The sequence below is a fragment of the Balaenoptera physalus genome (genome assembly GCF_965194825.1).
Source record: "Balaenoptera physalus genome assembly, chromosome: 1".
Lineage (NCBI taxonomy): Eukaryota > Metazoa > Chordata > Mammalia > Artiodactyla > Balaenopteridae > Balaenoptera > Balaenoptera physalus.
Window position 1 is genome coordinate 65,859,526 of NC_138882.1, and position 12,120 is coordinate 65,871,645.

Below are 12,120 nucleotides of genomic sequence, written 5' to 3' on the forward strand. Positions count from 1 at the left end.
ATCTCTGTCCTCGCAGTAGGAGCCCATAGGACAATGTTTTTCACAATGCTTTGCAGAGTGCCTGTGCTCCACAGAGAAGGGCAAGTGGGGGAGGCTCTGAGAAACCTACCTTTCAACCAGAGCGGCAGCCTGTAACCAAACCTGAGGACTGGGGTGTCTTTTGTTTACCACTGTGTCTTAAAACCCTAACAACACAGTGTCTGGCACATAGTAGGTGCTTAATATTTCCTGAATCAGTGAACAGATGGGTGGAATTACTTCTGAGATTTTATTTGGAAACAAACATTCCACAGAAACAAGGAGAAGAAGAAGAAGGAGGAGGAAGAGGAGGAGGAGGAGGGGGAGGAGGAGGAGGAGGAGAAGAAGGGGAGGAGGAAGAAGAGGAAGAAAGAAAGAGAAGGTTTGTAATGTCTCTTCTGAGTGAAAATATTTGCCAGCTTTCCAGTGATCCCATGATCGTTTTAACAAACCTGTGCAAAAGTCCTTTCTTGTATCTGACCTAAATATCTTATTCAGTAGCATAAGCCCCTTTTCTTTCCCCTGCCCTTGGTACGATGAAGGAGGATTCATCACAGTAATGATTTGCTTATTGGAGGCAAATTATACACCTTTTTCTTGCTGTTGTTTTGTCTTTATCAAACACCACTCACCAAAGCATGTGTTGTATGCCATGGGCATGATAGTTTTCTCTGGGAGAAGATGCTGGGAGGGTTGCGGAGTGGGAGGTACCCATGAGACCAACCCAATTAAGAAATCAAGGCAATAGAGTGTATTGGAAAGAAACCTGCCTGGATATCTGGCACGACCTGTAGCCCAGATGAACCCTTTTGTTAGCTGTCTGACCTTGAGTAACTTACTTAACTTTTCTAAGCTTCTGTGTCCTCCACTATTAATTAAGAATATTAAATAATACCCAATTTGTATGATTGTTTTGGAGAGTAAAGCAAAATATATCAAATAGCTAACAGTGCCTAGCACATTGAGGTACTTAATAAATGGTACCCATCATTTGAATGGGCAATGACACAGTATATCATAATGGTCATATCTCTGCCTATCAGAGTTAACTTTAAAAATTAGTAAAACTTTTCTTGAAAAACAACAAGTGATTTAAAACAAGAATAATTGCCCTATGCACACACTTACACACACCCACAAAGGTTTATAGACTCAAAATTTAAAAGAAATCATGGCTGTCTTAGAACACTTAAGAATCATTATTTGGCAGTATCCAAGGATACCTAGAATTTAGGGATTGAAAATGAAAATGGAGATCTTGGAGCAGGGTTAGTTCCTGATTTCAATCTATGGAGGTACATTACAGTAACAGCCTTTGTACCCACACTTGATAGGAGGGCCCAGGAATGTTGAAGTCATGGTATCATTCATTCATTCACTCATTCATTCATTCATTTGTTCAAGTGAGTACTTCCCAATGCCAGTCTGATAAACTGAGCTGCCCCTGAAAAGTGAAAGGCCTTCAGAAAGAAGAGGGGCTAACCACCAAGGGAGCTCTTCCAGTTCAAACAAATGAGAAAATGTAGATTAAGAACAGTCAAAACCAGCCAACAGTCTAGGTAACATTGTTAAACCCTGGCAGTACTCTCTTTCATTCCTGTTCCCTATGTGGCATTCTGCAGCAAACTGAATTAGCGGCCCCATTCTTTACCTCTCCCTGTATCCACTGCCAGTTTTCAGTGCCCTCTCAATCAGACATAAGGCCAGCATCAACTTGAAAAACACTTTCAAGCTAAGACTTCCCTTCTCCCTAGCCAAGAGAAGAACCTGCTCAGACTGGTCCCAGACAAGCCTGCTGGTCCCAGGAAAATGATGTGTGACAGAGCAAAGTCGGCCCCAGCAGATCCACAGTGTGAGAGAGACCAACGAAAATCGACGTGGTCACCCAGCCAAGGGCAGCCTAGGGCAGCGAATGTGCAGATCAATGAGGATACATGACTGATGTTCTAAGCTAAATCTGAGGGCAATGAGTAACACACCATGCTTGTGGCAATGGCTAAGGCATACACACTCCTTTTTACTCAAGAAAAATTCTGCTCTACAGAAAACAAAATCTGAAATGCATTCAAATTAAAGTTTAAAACATGTTTGTTAAAGCTTAAAAAATAACCCCACAGGAGGGCTCCTTATTTAAACTGAGAACAAAGACTTTAACTAAAGCAGTGACTTTCTTTTCGTGTGTGCACGTGCATGCATGTGTGTGTGCACACGTGTTTGGGAAGGATGCTAGGAAGGGGTATTCAGCATAAAACCCTCTCCTCAAAGGGAATCTTACAGAGAATCCCAATGGATAAAAATGATAAAAAGCCAGAAAGTTGCTTGAAGATGTGATATCCTCCCCAGGTCCCTAAAAGCACATTCCCCAAACTCTGGAGCAGTATCAGGAGAAATGTAAAAGTATAATCCTAAGTGAGAATTTTATTTTATAATTTAATACTGGAAGAATCATCAACTCTGATTGGACTATGCAGAATGAGGCTTAAGAAGGTCTTTAGTTACAAAACAGAAATAGAGTTACAGATGTAGAAAACGAACTTATGGTTACCAAGGAGTGGGGGGAGGCATAAATTTGGAGATTGGGATTGACATATACACACTACTATATATAAAACAGATAACTAATAAGAACCTACTCAATACTCTGTAATGGCCTACATGGGAAAAGAATCTAAAAAAGAGTGGATATATGCATATGCTTAACTGATTCACTTTGCTGTACACCTGAAACTAACACAACATGGTAAATCAACTATACTCCAATAAAAATTAATTTTAAAAAAAGATGGTCTTTAGATCTGAATCTGTTGCCAGGGGCTTCTGGCTCTCAGGAGACCTTACATGGTCTAAATAGTGATGGGTTATTAGTTAAAAGAGAGCTAGTGAGTTCATATATAGTTATAAGGAGCAATTTCAGTATTCAATCCAATTTATTCTATAATTGATTAAGTGATTAAGTGAACAAATGCAATTTCTTATAACAAGCATGTTTTGTAAGATTTTAACAAACTTCATGGATAAAACTTTGTGATTGCTTTTCCTCTAATTCTTGTTTCTCTTCATCTATCCTTCTCTTTCCCCCAAAATTCAGTACTAATGCTCTGGATACCACTAAGTAGAGCAGAGAAAGGTAGGTGTCCACGCTGAAGGGACATAAGGGATAGGCTTTAGTGGTCTAGAGTGGGGTGTCAAATCTCAAGTAGGGTGTTCATGCGTGGACTTGGACCAATATGGGGTATGGAAGCCCAAGCAGTGTGAGAAAGGCATTCATGTATGGGGACAGCCTGGCATGAGGTATCAGAGCCCAGGAAGAATGAAGAAAGTGTCCATGCAGAAGGGCAGTATGGCATGAAATGACAGAGTCTGAAAATTTTGACAAGGGCACCCATGTCTGGAGGAGGCTGGGTGTAGGTTGACAGGAGGTAGCCTGGTATAAAACGTAAGAGTTCCAAAACATTGAGAAAAGTGTCCTGATAAGGGTACGTGGCTTGGGGAATCAGCGACCAAGCAGGGTGAAGAGGCCATCAACAGAGAGGGCAAGGGAATGGTCTAGGTGGAAGTCCAGAGCCCAAGTGGGTAAGGAAGTCAACCTCAAAGAGAGGCAGGCTGCTATGAGGTGTTAGACACCAAACTGGGTAAGAATGGTGCCACATGGCTGGGGTGTAGCCAGCATGAGGTGTCAGAGCCCTGGCAGGTTAAAGAGGGTATCGCAGAAGATGGGTGTCTGGTATGGAGTGTCAGAACCCAAAAAGAATAAGGAGGGCATCTGTGCTGGGGGGAAGCCTGGTGTTGGGAGTCAGCAAAGGCAAGATGAGGTCAGCATCCATGTAGGGTGGTAGATTGGCACAAGGTGTCATAGCCCAAAAAGTGTGAGAAGAGTGTCCAAGTTGGGGGAAGTCTGGCACAGTGTTGCAGAATTCAAGTGGGGGGAAGAGGACATCTGTATGGGAAAGGGCGTGGCAGCAGAGATGAAAAACTGATATATGGAGGGGAGATGATGAAATAAGTAGGTATATTAAAGATCATGGGAGCCAGGATTTCATTGTTGAAGAAGAGAGTTACAAGTACTAGAAGGAGAAAAGATACAATGAATTCAGTGGTTTTGGATTGGAATTAGAGTTATTCATTCGAACTTGAAAATTTTAATATATAGAAATAAAGAAAAAAATATAAAAGTAAATGTGTGCATGAATGTATATATTAACATACATATAATCCCCTAGCTCTGTCCTCAGAAAGAGCCTGGGAACAGTGACAACCCAATTGCAATGAACACACTTGGTACCCAGATCTTGACTTCTAAATACTATTCTCAATCAAAAGGGAACCAGGGTCCCCTTGGAGAAATGGCTGATTCCAGATTTAGGACAGCAAAACTAAAAGATAAAACTAAAACATATTATTGCACCAGAAAATAAGAAAGCTTTCAAAAACAAAGGAAACATAACAGAAGGATACAGAAGCATGCTTCAAGGAATTCTCACTGGTCAAATTGAGGACAATTTGAGCATAAAAATAAATAATGATAATAATGGGTCATAACTGACTGAATACCATAGACTTCCATGAGCACATACAAGTATAAATAAATAATTAGGTACATTGAAAGTTTGATGAGGGACTTCCCTGGTGGCACAGTGGTTGGGAATTCACCTGCCAGTGCAGGGGACACGGGTTTGAGCCCTGGTCCGGAAAGATCCCACATGCCGCAGAGCAACTAAGCCTGTGCACCACAACTACTGAGCCTGCGCTCTAGAGCCCGCAAGCCACAACTACTGAGTCCAAGTGCCACAACTACTGAAGCCCATGCGCCTAGAGCCCATGCTCCGCAACAAGAGAAGCCACCGCAACGAGAAGCCCGTGCACTGCAACAAAGAGTAGCCCCCGCTCACTGCAACTAGAGAAAGCCCGTGTGCAGCAACAAAGACCCAACGCAGCCAAAAATAAATAAATTAAAAAAAAATACATTTATTAAAAAAAAAAAAAGTTTGATGAGAAATGGGATATTTACATAGTTTCATAGTACCTCCCTATAAAATATGTAATAAGTAAAAAGGGAGAAAGAATAACTCCTCAGTGGAGAAGTCTGGCAAACACTACCTTAATCAAATGATCAAAGGAACTCCTTTATAATAGAACAAATAAAAATTATGAGCCACCTGATAATAAGATGCAATCTCAGCATCATCACTTCAACGATATTCCTGCCAAAGATGCATAACCAGTGTCTAAGCATGAAGAATCACCAAAACTAAAATGAGGGTCATGCAACAAAATAACTGTCCTGTTCCTTCAAAAATTTAAGAATTGAAAGTCAAGAAAAGGTTAAAGAACTGTTCTAAACAGAAGACTGAAAGACATGACGATCAAATGCAAATGTGTGATTCTGACTGGATCCTTTTGCTGTAAATGGCATTATCGAGCAACTGGGGATCTGAGAGTTAGATGGTACTATATTAATGTTAATTTCCATATTTTGATGATGGAGTTGAGGTTTTAGAGAATATGCTCATTTGTAGGAAATACTAGAGTATTAGAAGGTGATGAGGCAACAGATTAACAATTTCCTTTCAAACAGTTCAGGTGGGAAATAGTCTTTATTCTTGTTGTAGTTGTGTTTCAAAGTAGGAAATTGTAAAACAGAACTTCATAGTTAAATATCATGGAGAATCTCCTGTTGCATATCATTAAAAGTTAAAGAGAGGTGTTATAATCATGATAACGTGATTAAAACTGAGAGCTTTGCCCCACTGACTTTTGGTAAGAGTCCCTTGGCCTTTTTGTTCACCGTGCTCCCCACAGGCCCAAGTATAAATACTCTCCAACCTGCCCTTCTCTATATCACTAAGAAAGATATTAACCAACATAGAACTTAAAATTCTTAAGTACTTATGTCAACAAGTTTATTTTTCGAAGTCTTCTCACTAAATACAAGCGTGAACTGTAGTTTCTTTTTCATTTGATCCAAGACAATCAAATTTCTTGAGGCTTGTAATTGTATTACACAGGAACCCATGAAAGGATCAATGATGCCTGGTAGAAAGGTCTTATGGCTGGATTGCACCCTCGGGAGTATTCCCTGAGATTAGAGTGAGCTGATGATTTGGGAAAGTCAATGTCATTCCTGAGAAGATAATAGAGTTCAGCATCAAATCTGAGAGGGGAGGCAAAGATGGGTAAAGAGCAAGGCTGGCACCCTGGAGAGGCATGACAGCATGAGACAAGTGTCACGACACTAGTTTGGGGCTCTGCCCCCCTTTTGGAGAGTTTTAACTAGGCACCCCTTTCGTAGAGTCCAGCATGAGATGCAGACTGGGCTAAGCTGCACTTTCTCTTTGATATTTAAATTTTTCCCTTTTAGCTAAATCAAATGGATATTGTTCAGTCGTTCTCTTACTTGCATTTTCTACAGTTTTATATTACCATGTTCTTCTTGAATTGTTTCCCTTGATTTTTACCTGTCTACACCCTACAGAGTGGATGGTTTCTCTCTTTCTTTTGGAGCTATGCCTTCTCAGCATCCTTTGCAGGCTTCTTTCCTTCCCCCATCCATTACTCTCCCCAAGGTTTTATTCTCATCTCCTTTTCTCACTCCACCAGACTGCAGGCACATTCTTGATCCCTAAAGGATCTGTAGCTGGGCTCCAGGTAATCTGTGTATCTCTTGAAAAATCTATGTAAATATTTGTATATATAAGTATGTGTGTGTGTGTGTATATATATATACACACTTTTTCTGATGAAAATAGTTTTCCTCAGATTCTATGAGGAGTCCACAATCACACAAAGTTAAGAACCCTGGCATGTGTTCTAGATGTTCCACAATCTAGATCTTTGGGTCATTCTTCTCCCTAAGCTCCAGACTCGTTTATCCAACAGACATCTCTAATGCAACATGCTCAAAATGGAACTCATCCTCTTCCTATCCAAGCCTCTCTCTGCTTCCCTTATGAAGAGCACCATCATCGGCTCAGGTGTCCCAGTAAGAAACCTTAGCGTCAACTTAGGATCCCCTCTCTCTTTCACAGCCTCATGTCCAATCAAGTTCCAGGCCCCAGTATTTCTCCCCTCTTAACATCTCTTCCATTGGTCTGCTTCTCTCAATCTTTTAGACATGAGGTCATGTCCCTCACAGTTCTTGAGCCACTGCTCAGTCTCTGCCATCATGTTTGTCCTCCCCCCAAACCATTCTCACCCTACAACCAGAGTGATCTTTCTAAAATACTAATGTGCTCATTTTTCTCCCCTTTCTTAAAACTCTTCCAAGTAATACCTTTTCCATAAGATAAACCTAAACTTTGTAATATGATGTCTAATTCACTAAATTATCTGTCCCCAACCAACATCCCATCTCCCATCCCTTCATCACTCTCACCATTTTGCACACCATGGCCCAGTCACACTCAGCTATTTACAGATCCCCAAAAGGCACCATCATGTTGGTAGATTCTGAAACTTTGCACATTTTAATGTCCCAGGACCTTCTAGGTCCCCACCAGTGACTAACCACCAACAGCAACCCAGGCCTACGATCAGGCTATGAACTCCCAGATACAGATGCTACAAAGAGACAGTCTTCCAGAGACAGGAGCCCCCTTTCATGGTCCCAGTGCATTAGCTGGACATGCCTAACATCCAGATTTTCCTGCAAGCTCTGACTTGTCCATTCACACCGGCACTCCAGGATGGCTGATTAACAACCTTTCTCTGAACTTTCAAATCTCCTTTTCAGACCTTTACTTCCCCAGGCTTTCCCACATTTGTGTTAAGGACTAACACCCCTAATAAGTTCCTTAGTCCCCAAAAGTCAGAATGGCTCTGCTTCCCTGGCAACCCCTTGATTCTGTTGACTAGTTAGCCTGAGTACATCCTTCAGTATGTCCCCTCTAAGGGAAGCTTCTCTCAGCCTAGAGCTGTAGGGGGCTCAGTGGGGAGGGAGAGTGCAGAGACTCCCCATGGCTACCCTGTGCCCGTGCTCACTCTGCAGCTCCACCCCAAGTAAGGAAAAATCTGGCTCCGATTCTTGGTGCTCTACACAGGGATAGGATGTCTGGATGACCACACGGAGTCCTTACACTCTCATGAAACTGTTCTACAGGCAGCTGGCCACTCCCAAGAAGCTTCTCACACCTCCACCCTAAGGCTGGGGAAAGAAGAGACAGGGGCTGTGCTGGGGTCACTTTTCTGGTCTAAAACTACCCTGGGGAGATGTACCTCAGGTCCAGGTGGCCCCTCAAAATGCTGCTTCTGGGAGCAATGGGTTAGCACCCAACATCCCTGGGATTAAAATAAGCATCCACTAGAAGCAGGAAGCAGGAGATGGGTCTTGCCCCTAAGCCAAGTGGACTTAGGGGCAAGCCTTATCCAAATACGCTGCACAGGATGGGAACGCTTTACACACTCCTACCTCAGAGGCCCAGCTCTGTGCCCTTTAATACCCTAATGCCAGTCCTGCTGAGAGGGTAAGCAACTCCATCCATCCCTCCAGAAGCATCTCTGCTTGCTTGTGAAGGCCCTTCGTGGCAGTTTTCACAGACGGTGCCTCTATGCCACCATGCTCTTTGAAGGCACTACTGGGGACTGTGAGTTCCTTGATGGCTGGGACCATGCCTGCAGCCCCCTAGTTTTCATCTCAACTCTGGGGAAAGAGATAGGTAGAGGGTGCTGGAGAATAAGAATCAGAAACCTAAAACAGAGCAGAACTTGACTGCCAATTGGGATGCTGGAATAGGAATGGAAAGAGTAAAACAGCAGAGAACCCTCAAGCCATAAAGTGAGGTCTGGAGACATTTGAGTGTGTCACTTCTTGTGTCAAGCAGATGCACTATATGATTTTGATGTCCAGTGTGTATTTTTGAAAATAAATAATAGAATTTTGAAAGGAGCTAAGGTGTATGCAGAAGGAGGAAAGAAAAGGAAGGAAGGTAGAGGCAGAGAGGGGCAAAGGAATTCTTGATCATGGAAAATATCGTCGTTTCTTCTACACTTTACATCCCCACATCAGGCCAGGGATGGAGGCATACATTTCAACAAAATCTATCTGGAACAATGTCCTGCCAAAGAGATGGCACTAACATGGACATTTCAGGATGGGCATGGCTGGTGTGAAGTGTGTTTGGGAAGCTGTTGGGGCCTCGCTGAGCCATATAGATCATCCAGCCTTGAGTACCTGCGTGGCGCCTGATGCTGTGCTAGGTACCATGGATGCCGGGAGCAAAAAGAAAAATCCTAGTTCTGCTTCACTCTCAGGCTTTATCTTATCCCCTCAGGAACTCTGTTCAGAAGGAGATGCATTTTACATACCCATTATACAGAAGAGTGTGCTCAGGCCTGAAGAAATTTGTGACTTGACTAAAGTCAGGGAGCAAGTTAGTGGAGTTGGGAGCACTCTGTATACATAGACCAAAGAACTTGGCTTTGGTTTCATATAGATATAGATATAGATATAGATATAGATGATATAGATATAGATATGTGCCTGCTGTCCTACTGCCCCACCATCTTCAGCCTAGGCGAACACTGAAGCATTCATGCAGGGGTATCGCCCACATTTCAGTGGCTCCTTTTTTAATACAATTTTTTAAAGTTACACTCCATTTACAGTTATTACAAAATATTGACTATATTCCTCGTGTTGTACAATACATCCTTGTAGCCTATCTGACACCCAATAGTTTGTATCTCCCAGCCTCCCACTCCTATATTCCCCTACACACACACTGGTAACCACTAGTTTGTTCTCTATATCTGTGAGTCTGTTTCTTTTTTGTTATATTCACTGGTTTGTTGTATTTTTTTAGATTCCACATACAAGTGACATCATTTCATATTTGTCTTTCTCTTTCTGACATTTCTCAGTGGCTCCTTTTAGGCTGCACCGAGATGGCTGCAGATCACAGACAAAGAGCCCCTCCCTCCGTGACCATGTCTCCTGGGCATTCACTTTGTCAGTATGAGGCTGCCCTGCATGGCCTGGATTTGTCCCACTTTATACCGTGCCAGGTTACATGATGCCAGCCAAGCCCTCTTGTTAACTCCCATGTCCCATCCCCACTTCTCAGGCAGAATAGTTTGTGATCCCTAAACAGAAGTCAGCCTGCCTGCTCAAGGGCCCCTCCTCAGATTCAGAAGCGCTTGTACAAACCCTGTGACCACCCACAGCTCTCTGCCTTGTAATTCAAGGCTTAACAGATCTCTGCCCTGGTGAACCTTGAGCTCCTTGAGGGCCGCATGTATATCTGCTTTGCTCACCCCTAGATCCCTGGTGTGGACCACCATGAGACCGACAGCAGGTGCTCAATAAAACACTGACAGCCCTCGTGGCCCAGGAACTCACCCACCTGTCCGCCCCTCCTTGTGAGTATCTCCCTTTCAGCATCAACCAACGGCTCCAGAGAACACTGAGTAACCAGTGACCCAGGAAGTAACTTCACACACGTTTTCCCAGAAGAAGTCTCACCTAGGAAATGGCTTTTTGCCAGGAAGGCTTCGCCTCCTGGGGATTTTCCTCATTCATTTTAATGCTGACTGACGGCTCTGTTCTTGGCATAGTATTTCCTGAGATCATCGTTCTATAAGAGAAAGAACAAGGTTTCTCAATGGAAAACAGTCTGGCAGAGCTTTTAGTTTTAATCAGAAGTGTACAGGTATAAAGTGATTATAAACTGTCCCCTCTTCATCTTCTCCATGTATAAAATGGCCAATTATTATCTACCCCCAATCAGTGCACTGAGACCATGAATGCCATTTTATCATTTTAAAAGGGGTTGTCCCTACCCTGGACTAGACTTGATGGCTGTACACAGACACAAAACCCTGTGACTCCCCCATCACAGCACTTAACTCACTATGTTGCTTTCATTGGCCTAATGTTGGTTCCCTCTCACCCCCAGCAACGAACCCCTAAGACCCTAGAATCCCAGAATCAGCTCACAATGTTTAAAGACAGAGTGCTGTGATAAAAAGCATCAGTTTTGAAATCAGACTGACCTGAGCTCAAACCCTAAATCTGTCACTTTGGATGCTATGAGTCTGGATCAATCCTTTCGACACTCAGTTTTTTCATCTGTAAAATGGGCTGCTTACTACATGCCCAGAAGTAGGATAAGAGAGAAAATGCATGTGATAAGTTCCTGGCTTATACTATATCCTATTATGATAGCTATCATTATTTCATTAGTAAATAAACTCTAAGAAAATAATTCAAAAGAAAAGTTAAATCCAAAGGTTATCATTACAATATTTTCAGTAAAGGAGAAAAAAATTTAAAACATAGCTGTCTGAAAATAAAACAATGGTTTATTATAATATTGACTCTTTTGACACAGAAGTTCTACCTCTAGGAATATATTCTACAAAAACACTCTCACAACAAATGCCCAGGGGTATATGCAGAAGAACATTCATTGCAGGATTTGTTGCAATAGAAAAATGTGGAGACAACACTCTAAAATTCCATACAGCCATGTCTAAAAATGAGTATTTCACAAAATGAAAGAATATTCATGGTACTTGTTGAGTGAGAAAAACAAAAAATTGTGGGACACTATGTATGATGTAAGTTCAGCTTTGAAAAGAAAGAGAAAAGAAACAAAATCTTATATCTTATATATTATATAAATATACAGAAAAATTTGGAAGGTTACATATGAAACTTCAGAATGAGGGAGGTTAATTTTTAGTTTTGTATATTTTTATATTCTTTAAATTAAAAAAAATGTATAATTTTTATATTTTTTAATATGTAATTAAAAATGAAAAAATATTAAGTTTTTGAAAAGGGGGCATGTGGACAAGTAAAGGTCATAAGACTTTGCAAGTAGGAGAGCCCCCAAAAGACAAAGTGTTTTCATCAGAGAGAAGGGCTTACAGAGCCCTGCAGTGGCAGGTCCACTAAGAGTGGCAGCCCCTCAGAGATAACCACAGACCAAGACCTGGCTCCCTGACTCATAGGTCCAATAATGAAAACCACTAATGTGTTTTGAGTGCCCACCACATGCCAAGAACTGTGCTGAGTACATTTGAGCATCATTCTACTTCATCGTCATGGCAACCCTGTAAGTGTATACTATGGTTGTGTCTGTTTCACAGAGGAAATTGAGGCTC